Raw genomic sequence first — 21075 nt, 5'->3', positions numbered from 1 at the left:
TCTCTCGTCTCGGGGGGATATGAGGGAGAGAAGCACGGTAATGCGAAAATACTACAGGTTTTCTACTGATACAAAGCTTAATGCTAAATGCTGAAGTATCCCTTTAAGTCGACATGTGCAATAAACATCCGGATGTACGTTTCCTATACTTTTGCCACGGTTAAATGTTCAGTGATATCTTACAAAGATTTGTACAATGGCTTGCGGCTCAACCAATCAGAATCAAGGACTGGAACTATCCGTTTTATAAAATAAGACATGAAACTCCAAGCGTTGTTCTTCTTCTGTTTAGATCCTCATACGGCTCTGCATGATGTAAACTATTCACACATTTCACTGTATATTTTACTAAACAAAACAAAAACAAAATTTTCTAAACACAGCAAAATATTAAAATATATATTTTCATACAAAAATACATACCAACAAAAATGTTTCTTACTAAATTTTAATTTTGGTTTTTCACAACACATACTTGCAGATTCACAAAGAACAGTGCAGACGACCTATTACACACACAAAAGCAACATATACATATATATTTACATAGAAATCTGTGCAAAATATACATATGCACACACACACACACACACTGTTTGTCTTACACAGTTTGACACAGACACTCATTCTCAATTATCAACTGATGGATTAAATAGAAACAATAATTCCTAGATCATGTATGAGATATTTAAGGCTGCTTTACATTAATAGTAAGTGCAGATTCAGTATCACACAGACTCCTGAGGTATGAACTGCAGCACTTATGTCCATACACACTGAAAATTACATGCAGTGGGTACGGAAAGTATTCAGACCCCCTTAAATTTTTCACTCTTTGTTATTTTGCAGCCATTTGCTAAAATCATTTAAGTTCATTTTTTTCCCTCATTATTGTACACACAGCACCCCATATTGACAGAAAAACACAGAATTGTTGACATTTTTGCACATTTATTAAAAAAGAAAAACTGAAATATCACATGGTCCAAAGTATTCAGACAAAGAGTGAAAAATTTAAGGGGGTCTGAATACTTTCCGTACCCACTGTAATGATTGACAGGAGGTCTAAGGTCTTAAGGAGGAATCTTGACGTTCTTCTACTTTCAGATTTAAAGCCTTCTTTGAAGCAATATCAGCTTGTTTACATAACGCATATTCCATAATGTTGTTGTCAGTCACCATTGCTGCAGTTACGAGTTTAGCATAGACATGCTAGCTAACTGTTTATAAATACTTTCTCCTTTTTTTTTTTTTTTTTTGAGAAACAGTAGTTGATGGATGTAATAGAAACAATACTTCCTATCATGAATTAACAATAATAAACTTTCAGTTCAGGGGTCTTAAGAATACTCTGACCAACTAACCGTTATCCATTTATATTTTTCATATCCAAAGACCAATCTACCATTTTATGTAACAACATAAAAAACGTATAACCCTTTCTTGATGACAGAACTTAAAACAGCTCCAGAACCACCAGACCCAAAAACACAGATACGGTAAAGACAAAATCCAATACCATACAGCTGGAAGGAGGAAGGTGGGAAGAGAACACAGTTTTATTCTTTTTAAAACTCACTGCTTAAAGATTTAGTAAACCTCTCAATGCCTCCTGTTTTACTTACTGTATTGTTCATCAGTGACATCATCTGTGTCCAGGTTTCCCTTCAAGACTGGACTAGATTCTGTAGATGATATTGAAAGGTTAGTCACACAGTTTAACATTTAGGGCCCTATTTTAACAATCCAAACTCATGGTCTAAAGCGCTCTTAAGTGCTCTTAGGTCGTGTCTGAATCCACTTTTAAAGACGGGGAAAATGGTCGGCGCTCCCGGCGCATGGTCTAAAACAGTGGTTCCCAAACCTGTCCTGGATTACCCCCAATCAGCAAGCGGAAAAACTGAACGCTTCTCCAGAACGCAAATGGATCTGCTCGTGTGCGAGGTTAAAGCTGTGTGTGTGAGTGTGTGTGTGAGGTTAAAGCAGACCATCTACGGGACAAGCCAGATTCCACCATATCTTTATGTACACAATAATAATATTTTACATTGTAATCCTTTTATTTTTTATATTTGGCATGTTTGTGTGCTGCTTTGTGTCTCTGTGTGTGTGTGAAGACTAAAATTTCATCTTTGAATATAATTTCATTATTTAATATTATGTATCTGTATTATTATTCTTTATTAGTAATCATAATCAGTTGTATTATCTTATGAAGTTTAAAATGTACGAGTTAGACTAAAGATTGCATGGACACGTGTTTAAAGATCATATTTTAGACGAAGACAGCTGATGCAGAAGCAGGATCCAAGTGCACTGTCGGGAACAGGAACAGCCAACGTACAACACCAAGAACTCCCAAAGACTGAAACAAGACACAGGGCTTAAATACACAGACAAACAAGCTAAACAAGATAACAAGGGGGCATGGCTAATCAGAAACACCTGGGGAGACTAATCAACATAACAGGGAACTGCTAAACATAGGATGAGACAGGAACACAGACATGAATCGTGACAGAGGGTAGCTAGGAGGATTATGTATTCTGCTTAAAGGTATGTGTAAAATGTAATGTTCACTTATCAGAGAGTTCCAGTGATGATGATACTTTAGATGTGTACAGTTGTTCTTTGCAAGAAAATGAATGTTTCAACTGATGCAAATGTACCGTTTGTATACCACTAATATACACTGAGAAATAGTTTCTTAATGTGGAAAGTGGATTGTACATGTGTAAGCATCAGCATATACGTTCCAAACCGGGGAAAAGGTTTAATTCCAAGTCTACAGTGTGTAATAAGCAGAGTGTGTGTGTAATAAGAAGAGTGTACGTGTGTTGTGGACCTGCCTACATTACTAACACGCTCTTTAAATAACCAAAAAAATATTCCTCAGTTCCTCAAAATAGTAACGCTCCCAACAATGCGCCCGATCACACACTTGTTCTCAGGCCAGCAGCCCATGGGCGAACAAATGGGCGCAAATGCATTTGCTATTTAAACAACGCTTGATGTACATTATTCCGCTTATTACACGGATACTTCCCACATAAGTAAATAATTAGACACGAAATATTGATCTCAGTTTAAATATTTTATTAGCTCTTTAAACGCAAAGCTTCCGCGGAGAGAGCAGTTTCAGCGGCCAGATCAAACTAGACAGACATTTAAGAGATACGGTTTACAGTCATACCACTTATTACACAGCATTTCACCAAATAAATTATGATGGAGATCAGAGATATTGATTTCAGATTAAACTGTTTTAAAATCATACATGTTTGTTATCCTATAATTCAACAGTGTACAAAACAATAGTCACAAAATGGCCGCCGCTGTGTTTGTATGAAACGAGAGAGAGTGAGTCCATGATATTGAATGGCATAATTAAATAACTACACAAAATATTGATTTTAATATTTTATTAGCTCACCAAATGCAAAACTTCCACGAAGAAAACCCGTTCCTAGCGAGTGTATAGTCCAGTGACCCGGATGAGCCTGTGTTTCTGTTCTCAGCGATTGTTATCTGGGAATAATATACCGCTGGATGACCAATCAGAATCAAGTATTCCACAGAGTCGTGTAATAAGCTCAAATATTTCTACGTATACGTTCTCTCACCTGTGACTGAGACTGTGATCAAGGTTTCTCCTTCATAATCCAGAACTCTGTATGTTCCAGTGTCAGTGACTGTAAACTCATTAATGATCAGAGTCTCGTCACTGACGGTCAGTCGATCACTGTTGACCCCGTGACCTCTCGTCCACACCTCTGTCCAGCCTTCACTAGAGTTTCTCTCCACTTTATCAGCGTTGATCAACAGAACATCCAACTTCAGATCCTCTCCTTTCTGCACAGAGATCTCATCTGAGGAGGAACACAGACACTTTATCCTTAATCATTATAATAATGGTGTCAATCAATCAAGAACATAAACACATATTGGGGAACCAAATGTAAATCATTTTAAAAATCAGCCATTGAAAAGCCTGTATTGGAATCATTTAATCTGAATATTGAATGGGATGTGTGGCATTTACTAACTTTGCTGGTTACTGCGTGCAATTACATCGATAACATTATTAAATCCGTTTATCAGTTTTGACTTTACCATGAATATGAAGATGATATTCCCTGATTTGTCGCTTCACTTCTGTCTGATCATTAGTGTAATAACCATTTAAAAAGTATTTCCCAGCGTCACTGTAGATCAGATCCTTGATGACGACGTCACATGATCCTTTTTTAAATACACGGCTATTTTCACTCACACATTTTTCATTCTCACAAATATTAATGTTTTTTGACAAAGTGTTTAAAACAATATCAGAAATGTCACTGGCCTCAAAGTCACATGACAGGGTGAGGTCCCCTCCCCTTCGTCCCGTCACATGTATGAGGGCGTTTCCTACAGGGGCTGTTCCTGCAAACACAGACAGAATAAAATTCATTCAATACAAAGTATCAATATTAAAAAATACATGTAATCTCTGTAATCAAGATCATCATCAAAGGGTTAGTTCACCCTTAGGTTAGTTCAAGGGTTAGTTAATTTCTGTCATTGATTACTCACCCTCATGTCATTCCAAACCCGGAAGACCTTCGTTCATCTTCAGAACACAAATTATTATATTTTTGATGAAATCTGAGAAGTTTCTGATCCATTGCTACAACATCATTGCAACTTTCAAGGCCCAGAAAGGTTGTAAAGACATCGATAAAATAGTCCATGTGACTCCAGTGGTTCAACCTTAATGTTATGAAGCCACGAGAATACTTTTTATGAGCAGAAAAACCCAAAATAACAACTTTATTCAATCATTTCTTCTCTTCCACGTCATTCTCCTACACTATTCACGTAGTAAACACAGTACAGCACTTCCTGGTTCTACAGAACGCCGGCTCTCTATTGGCCGACGTCAGCATCACACGTATGTGTCGTGGTGCTCATGTGACTAGTGTCGGCCAATAGAGACGGCGTTCTGATGTAGAACCAGGAAGTGCTGCACTGTGTTTAATGGAGGGTCAGAAACCTCTCGGATTTCATCAAAAATATCATCATTTGTGTTCTGAAGATGAACAAAGTTCTTAAAGGTTTGGAATGACATGAGGGCGAGTAATTAATGACAGAAATTTTTATTTTTGGGTGAACTATCCCTTTAAAGGTCCCATGACATGGATTATTTTATTATTTTATAATGTTTCCTGGGGTGCCCTTATCATGTTAGTATATGTTTTTAAGATATTTTTTTTTAATAATTTAGAAATAAAAGGCATTTTTCCTAGCCTCATTTTTAGCCTCTGATTTGAATGCTCTGTTTGAAGGGGCGTGTCTGTGTGAGACTTCAGTGTAAACGCCCACTGCTGTGATTGGCTGCTGTGAGACTTCAGTGTAAACGCCCACTGCTGTGATTGGCTGCTGTGAGACTTCAGTGTAAACGCCCACTGCTGTGATTGGCTGTTGTGAGACTTCAGTGTAAACGCCCACTGCTGTGATTGGCTGTTGTGAGACTTCAGTGTAAACGCCCACTGCTGTGATTGGCTGCTGTGAGACTTCAGTGTAAATGCCCACTGCTGTGATTGGCTGCTGTGAGACTTCAGTGTAAACGCCCACTGCTGTGAGCCCACTGCTGTGATTGGCTGTTGTGAGACTTCAGTGTAAACGCCCACTGCTGTGATTGGCTGTGAGACTTCAGTGTAAACGCTAACTGCTGTGATTGGCTGTGGTGAGACTTCAGTGTAAACGCCCACTGCTGTGATTGGCTGTTGTGAGACTTCAGTGTAAACGCCCACTGCTATGATTGGCTGACATGCTTGCATATGAATTAGCTAGCATTACATATGGAACTCTCTCAAATACTTTTACTATTACAGCTATTATACGTTTTTACTATTACAGCTATCGAGATTAACGAATCGTGAGAAGTTTTTAAAGTATTTAGATCTATTCCCATCACATAAAAGGTTGCAGTGATGAGCATTGAGCAGATGACAGCCTGTTGATCGCGTGAATGAAGATCTCATCATTGCAACAGTTTCTGCACTCTCACTAATGATTTCACCAATGCAAACATTGTTGTACAGGTACAGTAAGAGCTTCGTTGTTCAGTGTAACAGCGTCATTGATTTCATAACGAGTTTTGGCAAGTGTCCAGATAAACTCGCGCTGTGTGATTGACAGCTTGGGCGATTGGAAAGGGATTGTTCTTTGATCGCTTTCTGTATATTAATCACAATTTAAATTAGATTATTTTCATCCTACTAAGAGAAACGACGTGAAGTTGATCGTTTAGTCACTGGCTTGATTTACTGATGCATAAACAGTATTGAACGACTTTGAGAGAAAGATTATCTGTCTGAACTTGAACAATTACACATCAGAAATTCACATAACCCACTGGTTCTTCAGAGGCTCGGATGAAGGAACTAAAAAAATACCTTTGTGTTAATTTGTACATCCAAACACTGAGCAACTGCCATGCTTCGCTCGTTTGCAAGCTATGATGTCTCTCGAGGAAAAACCAATATCGCTCGCATAGCTCATTTTCTCATGGGCGGGACAAGGCAAAGCAGAGAAAGGGGAGGTGACCTTTCCCCTCATGACGACATAAAGGGAAGATTTCTAGATTCGCCCGTCTGAGCTTTAATTTTCTCACAAATACCCAGGGCTTGGTTTACACCCATCAAAATGTCTAGCCACTGGGGGACCATAGGCATGCTAGGGGAACTCATATTAAGGTTAAAAAACCTCATAAAGTGAAATTGTCATGTCATGGGACCTTTAAATATTCTTACTTTAGTCAAATGGATTTTTTTTAAGCATATAAATGAAAGTAATAAGAGCAGTTTATTTTTTAACATTTTAAAAGTTTCAAATGTTGATGACAGTAGTATAAAGCTGTATCAGGTTTGTCAGTTCTGTAGTGGAGAAATCAATCAACTACAATAACTCTACCTGCAACTGAAAATCAAGAATTGTTACAATTTATCAACAAAAATGATACTGACCGCAATCACTGACAAAGCAAAACTGCAACAGAAGATTCAAAAACCTGTTGAGAAACCAGAAGAGCAGGTTTAGGTCACAGATAATAATCACAAACACATTTATTCAGGGATAAAACACTTTGCTTATTGGTGAAATATTACAAAAAAAAATGTACTTTCATTCTGTCTCAGTATTTCATACATATTGTAACAGGCTTTGTTGGATTCTGTTATGATGCATTAATTCTGCATACTGGCGCTCGTTGTATGTGTGTATGCAATGTATTTTTCCCCTCGGGGCTTGCCGTAGATAGGCATGGGGGTCATAAGCACTGTCTTTTTTTCACTGGAGTGTTCCAGTGTGAATATAGACAGTATATAAAGGGTGTGATCTCTTGGGCATAACGGTATGCAGAGATCAAAAAAAGGAGGACGTCAGTAAATTTTGAGCCCCTGATAATAAATATTCAAAGAAAATTAAATTCTTGGTAACAGAGGGACCTTTCAATCTCTGGTAGGATTTTGCTGTCTAAAACTGAGGCATTATCCCGCGTCATATATCCTGCTATGGTCTTGGATGTCCCTCTGGAGGTGTGCAGGAGATTAGACAAATTAATTGCCAACTTTGTGTGGAAATCTAGGTCTCACTTAATTAAAAAAAGTGTAATGGTAGCTGATCACACATCTGGGGGTTTCAATCTTATTGATTTCTCTCTACTTAGCAACTCTTTTAAAATCAAGTGGATTAAATCATTCCTTAAGAACCCCACTTCTATCTGGAACTGTATCCCTAACTTCCCATTAAAGCCTGTGGGAGGGCTTGAATTCCTTTTACATTGCAATTATAATATCTCCAAGCTCCCTTTGAAGTTGGCAAACTTTCACAAACAGATGTTATCCTGTTGGTCTCTTATGTACAATCACAATTTTTCACCACATACTTACTTTATTTGGAATAATAAGGATATTACATATAAGAACAAAACATTATTCTACCATTCTTGGTTTGATAAAAATATCCTTGTAGTGTCACAGCTTCTTGATGAAAATGGTAATTTCTTGTCTTATAGAGGCTTTATGGATGCATTTTCTTTTCCGATCCCACCAAAAAATATGCAGTAATTTTTTATGATATTCCCTCTGGTGTTAGAATGCTACTTCAATCCAGTCCTAAAGGCCCTTCTTGTTCTCCTCCCTCTTTAGACTCCTCTAACCTCTATATAGATAACTGTCTCCTTATCAGTAGTGAATTCACCAACAAGAAAATCAGATCAATCCTTCTCAAACCTTGTGCTACTGTTCCCCCTTGCATCAGTTTTTGGAATAATAAGTTTGAAAATATCGATTGGAAAATATTTTGGTCTCTAAAAAAAGAGTTCTTGATTACCAACAAAGTTGTTGAGGTTTCCCTCAAAATTGTTCATAAATGTTACCCTTGTAACTATCGTCTGTCTTAATTTCATACTAGTATCAAAGAGGAATGCTCTTTTTGTCTGTGTTATCCAGAAACTATTGATCATATTTTTTGGGAGTGCTTATATTCAAGGATCTTCTGGCTTGATTTTTCGAACTATGTGAATAAAAACATTTCCGAAGAAAAAAAAAAAAAAGGGTGAGATCTCATCATGTGGAAATTGCATCCAGTATTAACTGAATTTTAGTTTTTTGATGCGATAAAGATACTCTCTATCAATCCAAGTGTGAATAAGATGGCTAATACTAACCAAGCAGATACCGGGCTAGCAGACCATGATTATAAATTGACCGCTGATATAACTTGTTTCTGATGAAACAAGTTATATAAACAATTTTCGTTTTTTGTGGTTTTCGGGTCTGTGCTTAAACCTAAAACAAAATGTGAATTGTTACCTTTGTATTCGTGTGATGAGGAAATATTCTATTCCAGTTAAAACTGAAGTAAAATACCTTGGTTTAACAATATCTAAAGATTCAAATACAAGAGAACTAGTAAATATAGAAGAAAGAATAGATAGTATGAAAAAATCTCTTAATCACTTTATGAGAGATCTATCTATTATGGGCAGAATCCTTTTGACTAAAACAGAAGGCATATCTAAACTAATTTACCCATCTTATTCCCTTTATGTTTCTCCTCAATTGATAAAAAAGATTAACTGTCATTTTTTTTTTTTTTTTGGAAAAATAAAAATCATTATATAAAAAAATCCCAGATGATTAAAGACTATAAAAATGGAGGGCTGAAAGCCACTGAATTTGAATCAATGATTGGAGTACTCAAGCTAAATTGGATAAAATCATATTTGGCACAGCCTAATTCAATGTGGTTTCATATACCAAAGTGTGTATTCAAGAGAGTCGGAGGACTGGAGTTTTTGCTGAAATGTGATTTTGAGATTTCTAAATTGCCAATTAAGCTTTCAAATTTTCACAAGCAGATTTTGACTGGAAAATTATATTTACTCACAACTTCACATCTCATGGATCCACCTTGTGGAAATATAGGACCATTATGTTAAATAGGAAATCATTATTCAAACAAGAGTGGTTGGAGAATTTTTTTTTATTTGTAGCTGATTTGATAGATGAAGCTGGTCAATTTATTCAATATAATTCTTTCATAGAGAAATTTGCAGTAAAATGTTCTTTTAGAGAATTTAATAGTGTTTGAAGAGCAATCCCTCTTCCACTAAAACAAATAATACAAAACACACGTGCATATTCAAATGTATCTGTTAAATTGCCTGAGTTGAAGATTGGAGAAGTGTACATTTGGGATAAAAAGTGCAATAACAAAGGAAATTTATTTAAAAGCAAATTATTTTACGATTTCAATACACCAACAAAATTTAAAATTAATGAAAATGAAACATTCAGTAACAAGTATTACAAGTTATTATATATGGCCAATTGTACCTAAAATAAAGGAGATGCGATTTAAAATCATCAATCAGCCATGATTTTTGCACAATCAGCCATGACAAAATCTTACGGAAAAGATTCCGTTTTGAAGTAGAATTATGCTGATTTTGTAGCCTGGTTAAAACCAGACCATTCTCAGTAGTAACTGAGTTATGGTCTGGCAAAGCTCCTTTAATAACTCCTTTCCAAAGGGGCGTCACCAACGGACGTCGCTCAAATGCCTCTGGGCGCAGTTGGATAGACCTAAAACCAATCAGAGCGATCGGCATCGTGTAAAGCCATATGCTGCATCCCAATTCACCAGTTACACTACGCCATAAAAGTATGTAGTCTTTTTGTGAAGAAAATGTATTTACTTTTGAATGTGTAGCAAAAAAGTAGGCAACTTTGGGACATACTACTTCGTCATCTTTATCGGACTTTATCTGTCGCGTGCATCCTGTCACGTAAACTGCCCTGTCAATCATCTTGTCACAGTTAAAATCCTCTATTAAATCTAATTTAATTTCCTACCGTTTCGGAGAGAAATGTAGAAGCACGTTCATCTGCCAGTGGGTCTTTCATGGAGACTGTCCTCATGTGTTTGCAATTTGAATATAATAATGCATTTAAAAGTTGATGCGCTGCACCAACGGACGTCGCTCAAATGCCTCTGGGCGAGTGGGAGCAATAGGGGTTATGCGGAACGCCCAACGCTCGAACCGGAAAACGGGTATAAACATTTCCGGTTTGCATTACCGTATGCATCTGCAGCGGTAGGTTATCTCTGAAGTAACTTATTTTGCGCTTTTTTTAGAATACAATTCTTATTTCTGTTTTAATAAAAATGTCACGAATGCTTAAGTATCAGAATTTTTTTTTTTTTTAAATAAATAAAATGCAGTCTTGATTTGATTGTTTTAACCGTCTGCAAGCAAATATAAGAGGTTAAACTACTATGATAGCATACAAGTCTAAACTAACTTACTGATAGTTAGCTAACTCTACATCGGGTGCCATTAGCAAAAGCTACATATACTAACTTACATACCTTCATAATCATGAATAAATGAGGAGGCGTAAAACTTAAATCCTTTATCTAATGGAGTACTCGGGGCTCTGGAAGTCCGTTTGGCAATACGATGTACATCTGAAATGGATAGAATGGGTAGCTCCTGTAAACACCGGCTATAAAAGGTCACCATTCCTACGCTGTGTTTACCTCAGTAGCTGACGACCGGAAGTAGTTATATCTGTTTTGTAGAACCCGGAAGTATGTTGCGCATAACCCCTATTGGATAGGCTAGACCTAAAACCAATCAGAGCGATCGTCATGTGTAAAGCCCGCCTCAACGTTTCTGATGGGTGCCACGATTTCTCGGCATGGGGAAATGGCCTTGAATGAGCTCTTTGCCAGACTTACTTGCAGAGCAAATCTAAATTTGCCAGAAGTTGTCTGGGTTTTCCCAGGCTACTGATTTTGCTCAAAAGAGCCTGAAACCATTGAACATTTATTTTTTTCTTGTCCGGTCACACAAATTCTGGCAGGATCTTTACAGCTGACTAAGTATTGGTACTGATATTCCTTCACTAAATGTAGCCTATCTCAGGTTTTGATGTATGTAGATGGTCTCTCTAAACATATGTCATTGATGTTAAACGTTATTATTTCCTTGGGTAAATATCATATTCATAAAAGCAAGTGGAATAACAGTAAACCCTCTTTAACTTGTTTTAAAAATGAATGTAAGAATTATCTAGCATCCATTAAATACTTATCCAAAGATAATCAGTCCCTTTGTAAACTGTATAAAAACATGTATGAGTCTCTTTCTTTCTAAGATCTTGTCTTTTTTTTTCTAAGATTTTTTTTCTTGCAATTTGTAACCCCCTAAAATGTTTGAATTATGCTTTTGTTTATTGTACTAAATATGCAGTTGTTTTTTGTTCTATACATATGAACCTATGTAAGCATAGGCGTATATGCACAGATATATGAATGGAGTTATTTTTGTCTGCATATTATTGTTCCCTATTTGAGTTTGTAAATTGATACTGCTCAATAAAAAAAGAAAAGAAAAGTAATTGGACCTGCCACAAGATGGCGCTGTTTTAGACATTCCTGATGCTTCAGTCTTTCCTCCAAACAATCAGAGAAAAGCTTCAACGATTTAAGAGGCTTCATTTCTCCATCCCTAGTGTAAAGTAAAGTGAGCAAAACCCAAACTGAACGTAACCTACAAATGAAGCACTTCCTGAAATTGACATTTATATCAAAGATCAGTCATTCATCTAATATATCAACTAGGCCTTTCCTTTAACCCCCATAAGAGCCCCCATAAACCAGTTCATCCGTTTCAGTTTCAAGTTTTTTTAATAACACATTCTTATAGTAAAAACAAACCTTTTGAATTATGAGCCATAAAAGCCTGATGTGTGTTTTTTGTAAACACACACACACACACACACACACACACACACACACACTCACACTCACACTCTCAATCATAAATCAATGATAATTGAGAGAAAGAGAAAGAGAGAGAAATAAATTGTAATGGAGTTTAAATAATGCTGTTAAATTCATGCATAAATTGGGAAAACACCCATTTGCTGTTGGGTCACTCGCATTTGTGTGATATTGCGGGTCTCTCATCTCTCAGTGTTGGCAAGTCTCATCAATGATTGCTGAGTTATAAACTGAGTTTAGATTGTTTTCAAGTGCAATGTTGGACGTTTATACTACACACAAGTTTACTTCATTTGTCTGTCAGTTCCTTGTTCTGTCCATCAAGTCTATATTGGTGATATTTGCAATGATAAAATTGTGTGTGTGTGGATGTGTGTGGATGTGTGTGTGTGTGTGTGTGTGTGTGTGTGTGTGTGTGTGTGTGTGTGTGTGTGTGTGTGTGTGTGTAGTTTTAAGAGGCAGTGTGCTGTTGGTTTCTCTGGATGGTTTAAGAGCCGAATATCTGCAGACATGGAGCTTACTGGTGCCAGTGCTGGAGAAGATCAGTGAGTCTCACACACACACACACACACACACTCATTTAATCTATTCAATCTCAGTAATCAACTGCATGTGTGTGTGTGTATTTCAGGAAAGTGCGGTACGTCTGCACCCTTCATGCAGGCTGTGTTCCCTAGTAAGACGTTCCCTAACCACTACTCCATAGCCACAGTGAGTCATGACCCCCCACACACACACACACGACCCACACACACGCACACACACTTCACAGACGCACTTTGCCATTTTCAACTCCTCTGATTCCGCTGAGAAACTCCCAGAAAAGTTCCACTTCATTGTCGTGACTCATGTGTGTGTTTTTGACCCTTCGTCAATCTTTCCATATGAAGGACTTCCACTGAACTAAATAATACACTAAAATAAACTAATACAAATATTAAGGACAGCAAAATCAGTCCAGCCATATTACACATGCGAAGCCTGACAGATGAAACAATAGTCTGAAAAATCGAATGTTTTGAAATGGAACAAAACAGAAGTTTGCAGATGTCTTTTATGTTTTGATAGATCAGGCTTTTATGGCTCATATAGTGCGATAATGAAGGAAAAAACAGCTCAGTTTAATCAGAGACTCAAACTGCTTTCTGCATGATGATGTTTATATGCATTTCTGATTTAATTTCAGAATGAGTGATTGTGAATGTGGCTGTGTAGGTGTGTGTGTGTGTGTGTGTGTGTGTGATGTCAGAGGTGTGTGTTGTCGTGTGCAGGGTCTGTACGCAGAGTCACATGGGCTGGTGGATAATAACATGTACGACCCCGTGTTCGACGCCTCCTTCAGCCTGTCCAACAGTGAGAAGAACAATCCCAGATGGTACCAGGGACAACCGGTACACTCACACACACACACACACACACACACACACACACACCTGCATTGACCCCTGACGTCTGACCTCTGACCTCAGATCTGGAACACTGCCATGTATCAGGGACTGAGAGCTGGAACGTTCTTCTGGCCGGGATCCGATGTGCCCATAAACGTGAGTTTCCCAGATCTCTACATGGAATATGACGGGTTAGTTTGCGTCTCACACAGACACACACACACACACACACACGCATCATGCGTTCTCAGACAGTTAGTGCGTCAGATTGACTGAAAGATAACACTGATCCACTCGAGTTCCTTCCCATCTGGAGGAGTTTCTCCCACAACCTGCGTAAGGTTCCTCTCGTCGCGCTCTCCCTCAGTGTGTCCGTCCTGTTCATCTAAACATTCCTGAGTCAGGACGCACTTATTTACTCCAGAAGCAACATGACTGAAGACATTAGGGTTTTAAACCGCTCTAAATGAAGTGAGTTCTTTACAGAAGTACACTTAATTCAAAGTGAAAACACTTATTTTCCTCAGCGTGTGTGTGTCAGTGTTTCAGCAGAAGTGAATATCACTGGTGACAGGTCAGATCTGCTGCATTCAAACACACACACGCTTAGCCATTAATCACCCATTACATACTCTCTGTGTGTGTGTGTGTGTGTGTGTGTGTGTGTGTGTGTGTGTGTGTGTGTGTCTGTCTGTGTGTGAGCCCGCGCTGGCTCTTCGAGAGGTACAGCACACACCCATCAGACCTACAGGACAGACTGCTATAATGGGACAAAAGATTCTTCTGACCTTTCAATTCATCAAAGAATCCTGAAAAATAAAATGCATCACAGTTCCCACAGAAATATGAACTGTTTTCAACATTGATAATAATCATAAATGTTTCTTGAGCATCAGATCATCATATTAGAGTGATTTCTGAAGGATCATGTGACACTGAAGACTGGAGTAATGATGCTGAACATTCAGCTTTGATCACAGGAATAAATTACACTTTACTATATATTCACATAGAAAACAGATGATTTACATTACAATAATATTTCACAATATTAATGTTTATTCTGTATTTTTGATTACATAAATGCAGTCTTGGTGAGCATAAAAGACTTTTAAAAACAAACTTTTAAACGGTAATATATAACAACATATTTATATAGTATATTTGTGTTTGAATTACACTTTATTTTATATATATATTTATAATATTTGGGGCTGTCAACATTAACGCATTCATTTTGTGATTAATTATTTTTTTATACAATTTTATTTTATTTTTTAGTCACTGTACTATATATTCACATAAAACACAGATGATTTACACTGGTAAAAAATGTGTTACTGCAGGTCTCCGGTGTCTCTCACATTCTGCTCCGGGGGAAACCATGGATATTATAATGACATCTACAGTGTGTGTGTGTGTGTGTGTCTTCTGAGCGTGTGTGTGTGTGACTTCTGAGCAACGTTGATGAACTGTACTTTTACCAGCTTTTGGTCGTGTTTGTCCCAGCTCTGTGTGATATTCGGATTTGTCATGTTCTGTGTTAAAAAAAATAATATTAGCATAGCTCTTTCTGTATTTCATTCATACAAAAATATGTAAAATTATGGTTACTTAAGTTCTCTGTAGGCTATTAGTGTGAATTGATGAGAAATGAGAACAGAGACAGTGTTTTATATTTGATTTCTTTAATGAATGCTTTATTTTGAGTTTTATTCCACTATATGTTCACGATCACCTTGTAAGAATATATATTCAGTCTCAGATCTCTCGCTGCTGAATTCTGTGCAACGTTGATGAACTGTACAATATCCATCCACACAAACACAGTCACAAATGTTCCCCAAAAGCCATTTCACGAGTTCACACTTACAAATAAGTCGGATAGATTAAATTGGTAAACGTATTTGGCGTGCTGTCCGGAGAGAGGGCTCTGATCTTGGTAATTGTCCCTAACGCAGAGTAGCTGTGAATAGCAGAATAGCAGTGTCATCGTGAGAGGTAGGGTATCACCAAAGTGTGTGTTCACACACAAATCCAGTCGAGGCAGAGATTAAGTCACTGGTTTCTTTTTAATAATCAACTCAAAACTCCAGAATGTCAGTGTTTTACTGACCAACCAGGTGACATTTTGAAGTGTCTAGCTAAATCGGCAATAGCCTATATATAGCCTATATATTATTATTGTTTATTTCAGACTCATGGGTCCATATGCAAAAGGAAAAAAGAAAAATACATACAAACTTACAATTTTGACAAACAACAGGCAAAATTTAAAAGACATACAAGCTTTCATTCCAATGCTTCCAGACACTGGAAAAATACCTTGTATCACTTAATATAATATCATTTAAGACCATTATGATACTATTTTTTGAATCACTCAACCGACATATTAAGCTATACATACATTTCCTTATGACAGCATTCAAAGTAGGTACATTATTAGAGACAAACAATTGGCTCGCACTTGTCCACCTTGGGAGTTTAAGCAAAATTCTTAGCGCATCATTAAATGCCACCTGGAGCTTTTTCATTTTAGCTTTAGCATACCTACACCACAAGTGGGCTGTATAGAGAGAAGTACAGTATGCCCTAAATAGAGCTATTTTAACATCATCTGTACACATATAAAATTTACGAGCCAGCATATTAGCTTGCCCATACAACTTACAGCACTGGCGCTGCACATCATCGTCATCATTTAAATCATTTCTAATGATGTGACCCAAGTATTTTACTTTATTTACCACATTTAAAACTTGGTCATCTATATAAAAAGAAGGAAAATTTTGCTTAAGGTCCTCTTTGGTTTTAACAATCATGATCACACTCTTTTTAACATTAAATTTAATATCATGCTGCACACCATAACGTGAACATACTCGAAGCAGCTGTTGTAATCCTGCACTATAAGGAGACATAATAACTAAATCATCAGCATACAACAAATGGTTAATGAGACTATCACCTATTACACATCCAGTCTTGCAATTATTTAACTCTACAGAAAGACCATCCATGTACAAGTTAAAAAGAAGAGGTGACAATATCCCCCCTTGCTGAACCCCATTCGTCATATAAAACGGTTCCAATACGTTCTTACCCCATTGAACTTTTAAGGTTTGATGTATATACCAAAAATGTACAATTTCTTATCAAATATGGGGAAACCCCTCTTTCTTGCAATTTTATAAATAACTTAGTGTGATTAATTCGATCAAACGCCTTAGATGCATCTAAAAACACACGAAAACTGTGGAATTATGTGCATTATACTTACTAACTACTTCTTTTAATGAATATATGCATAGATTGCACATTGCCATGCTTACTTTTAAAGCCAAACTGATTATCCGTAGTTGTTAAATACTCTTTGAGCCTATCCATAAGGATTCGCTAAAAATACTTTAGAGATCACACTAGCCAATGCAATTGGCCTATAGAGCTGGTAAGTCCCGCCCCTTCCGCTAAACCTCCTGGACCTCTAGGTTGAAAAATCGTCAATGCAAGTGAATGGGAGAAAATAATTATTTTCTGGTCCCGTTTGAATTTTGCCATGAATGTGAACATATGTTGTCTGTGAATTTTTTATATAACTTTTCGTGTAAAGAATGCTACAATTTAGCGGGTAGAATTTTGATACGGTTAGACTTTGTGTGAAAGCACTTTGTGGACTACAACTCTTCGCTGCTTTCGACGCGTTTGAAACGTCAACACCACTAGCACACGGACTAGCTCACGGATCCCGCTAAACATGGCTGTGTCGTTGGTGCACTTCACCGCCTTCTTTCAGGGAGAACAAAATCGGTGAGGTTGACGAAAACCACGGGTAAGTCAACTTTATGGGGTGACGTCACATAGGCGACATCACATGTAGTCTTTCTCGTTATGTCTTTTCCACAACTGCTAGCCGAAGAATCATACCATATACTGTCAAACTCGTAACATGAAAAGTTATATAAAAAATTCACAGACAACATGTGTTCACATTCATGGCACAATTCAAACGGGACCAGGAAATAATGATTTTCTCCCATTCACTTGCATTGACGGTTTTTCAACCTAGAGGTCCACTTGGGGTTTTACGGATGGGCGGGACTTACCAGCTCTATAGTTTTCTGTCCCAGTTATTTTACCTGTTTTATCTTTAATTACTGGCACTAGTAAAACTGTTATCATGGAATCAGGTAACACACCGTGGATTAAAAATCCTGTAAAACACAAAGCAAGTAACACTGTGATCCTTGAGCTAGCATGCTTTAAATGTTCAGCTGTTATTCAATCTGGACCACATGCTTTATTCTCAGCCAGTTTCTCAATTGACCCTTCGCAGGGAGTTTGATTGACAGGCGATCTAACCAATCATAATCCGCCATCCGCCATTTTGTCCGACAAAGCAGTCAGGAGAGATAGCAGATTAGCATGGGAGGATTTGAACATGAAAAACGGCGTGTACTGACGTCTTTCCGCGGTTAAAACAACAATCCTTCCCATGTTCATTCATGTTTATTTGATGCTATAAATGAACTAGAAGGAAGAGATGATTGGTTCACGAGCAGCTTTAACTGATGCTCTACAGCGATCTGTCAGACACATTAAAGAGCCACAAAACGGTATGTATCGTTTAAATTTCTTTTAAAAAATGACCAAATTTGAAAGGTGAGACTGTGTTTAATATGTTTAATATCAAAAGTAACCGAAAAGTAACCTGGTCTGTCAGCGTGTTGTCAATCTCCTCTCTGCTCCGCGATGTATTTTTCACTGCGTGAGAACATGTGAGAGCAGCGTAGCTTGTCGGGCATAGCGACAGTAACTAAGGGGGGCGGGTCTTTGCGAAGGGTCAATTGCGTACTTGACCTCATCAGATGTAATAATCATACCTTCATCGTTCGGCACATGACCAAGTTTAAATTCCTTCCTCTCAACACAATTAAAAATATCTCCATAATATTTTCTCCATAAGTTAACAATATTGTAATATTTGCTCTTTTACTAATAAGCTGCTGCCACCACCTTTAATTATTTTAGCCAGTATGGTCTGGCAAGAGAAGACAACACACCACCAACTTCAATCAAAATTAGCAGAGATCAACTATAACGCTGTATATGCCAAGCAGGCCCGGCTCCACGGGGGGGCCAGGGTGGGCCTGGCCCACCCAATCAGAAGCTTGGCCCACCTTGGCCCCACACCACATAACAGCCAATCACAAAATTGTTCAATCTTCAATATTCAATTGCTGCTCTCACGCCACACGCCATGTTCTTATGCAGTGAAACATACATCGTGGAGCAGGAAGGACACTGACAACGCGCTGACAGACAGGACAGATCAGGTTACTTTTAATATGAAACAAAGTCTCAACTTTCAAATTTGGTCATTTTTTAACGCAATTTAAAAAATAAATACCGTTTTGTGGCTCTTTAATGTGTCTGACAGATCGCTGTAGAGCCTCAGTTAAAGCTGCTGGTGAACCGATCATCTCTTCCTTCTAGTTAATTTATAGCATCAAATAAACATACAGTAAATGAACATCAGAAGGAATGTTGTTTTAACCGTGGAAAGACGTCAGTACACGCCGTTATTCAAGTTCAAATCCTCCAACGTTAATCTACTAATTCTCCTGACTGCTTTGTCGGACGCAGATGGCGGATTATGATTGGTCAGATCGCCTGTCAATCAAACTTCCTGCGAAGTTTGAATCTTCATGATGACTTGTAATCGAGAGTTACCACACTCTGTAGCCTAATAAAACACAACATGCACAGATTTCTTGTTCCAAAAGGAAAACCTTGTGTTTTTAGCTCATGAAAAAGCAATAACACATGAAATGGACATGGGTGAGTTTGTAACAGAATTCTCTAAAATGAGTAGAAAGCTAATGTTGTAAATTATAGTGATGTAAGTAGATCTTTTTCAAGACCTGCCCCGTTTTCCTCAAATCTAAAGTTACTAAACTGATACAAGATCTGTTGTGTGGTAAAAAAAAAAAAAAAAAAAAGATTCTAAATATACATAAGAATGTAAAAATAAAAATGCAAAAAATAACAATGGACAAAAATCTGTAATGTTATACTACATTAACAGACATGAGAATAATTCTCAAGAAAAACAGCATTTCAGATAAAATGAACATTTTTAGTTTGTAAGTACAGCTGTAGCTGATGTTGTAAATGGTATAGTGATGTAAATAGTTATTTTAAAAGACCTGTCCCTTTTTATCAAATCTAAAGTTACTTAATTGATACAGGATCTGTTAAGGGGTAAAAAAATATTACAAACGCAAAAAGAGAGAATGTAAAAATAAACCTGTTAAACATTTTTATTTCTAAATAGTAGCAATATATATATAAAAAATAATAATAATACACCCGGCCCACCTGGACCATGACTTGGCCCACCTTTCATCTCATATCTGGAGCCGGGCCTGATGCCAAGTCTTAAAGTTGACCTCTCTCTAGTAAAACAGAATGACTGAGCCCGTGCTAACGGTGCAACCCATAAAGAGAGAGCAGTAACAACATGATGGAAAGATCAATATTTACCTTCTTCGGCTGGGAGCTCTGTCAGTCAAAACACGGCGAGGGAATCCGTAGTGGAATGAGAGGCAGGATAGGAGGAAGAGTGAGAGAGAGAGAGAGAGAGAGAGAGAGAGAGAGAGAGAGAAAGAGAGAACAAAACAGAGGGTATTCTGTTAGAAAGGCCATACGGTGAAAATGTTGTTTAAACAGTTTATTTTACATTCCCACTGCATTGCCTGTGACGGTGCAAATTGTCTTCATTTTCTGTGTGAATGTTAAATACACAGAGACACGCAGCGCAATGCTAAACTAGAAGATTACAGATTAGCCTAGACAATTATTGATTTAGGATTAATGGACTTCTCTCTGCAGAATAGATAAGAACACTTTTTTCATTATCAGAGACATTCTCTAAAAATATTCCTACACTGCAAAAAAGAACTGCAGTATCTTTGCAGTCATCTACCACTCACACTGTCAAATGCAATCTTTAAAGTTGTGATGCAACGGAAGTAACGACAGATTTCTATCCTCCGTATTGTGACATACATCCAAGTGAAACAGTTTTTTTTTTTTTTTAATATAATGGTGGAGACATATCAGTTGATTGGATGGAGGTAGATCTGAATGCAAGATTGTAAGAAAGGGGGAGGCAAAATGATTGGAGAAGTCCTGCATATGTCACCAGAGAGTTTATTGTTTCACTCGAAGGCAGAGTTCTGATATTTTTAAAATCAATTTAAAAAAAAAAAGTAAACATATTCATGGATGACTTTCACGATAAAATCAATAACATTGATCGATGCATTTAGAAAATAGATATAAA

The 21075-nt window shown here is 37.4% G+C and overlaps 1 long non-coding RNA gene across 6 annotated transcripts; it reads right to left on the bottom strand.

The window, feature by feature from the left end:
- Positions 1-438: 438 nt before the first annotated feature.
- LOC311094025 lies at positions 439-20313 on the bottom strand. 6 transcript variants are annotated; one of them, XR_014608521.1, is made up of 7 exons: positions 20274-20313; positions 13773-13900; positions 7011-7054; positions 3624-4425; positions 3434-3545; positions 1626-1685; positions 439-1526 (listed from the first exon to the last, which is right to left on the bottom strand). It is a non-coding gene; the product is annotated as an uncharacterized lncRNA (long non-coding RNA). The 6 variants fall into 6 exon arrangements; XR_014608525.1 differs by lacking the exons at positions 13773-13900; positions 20274-20313 and adding an exon at positions 10921-11181 and having other exon boundaries at positions 3624-3869; positions 4346-4425; XR_014608526.1 differs by lacking the exons at positions 13773-13900; positions 20274-20313 and adding an exon at positions 10921-11181 and having other exon boundaries at positions 3434-3528; positions 3624-3869; positions 4346-4425.
- Positions 20314-21075: the final 762 nt, after the last annotated feature.

This window comes from Abramis brama, assembly GCF_963993115.1.
Source record: "Abramis brama genome assembly, chromosome: 12".
NCBI lineage: Eukaryota > Metazoa > Chordata > Actinopteri > Cypriniformes > Leuciscidae > Abramis > Abramis brama.
This window is presented reverse-complemented; position numbering and strand designations above follow the sequence as displayed.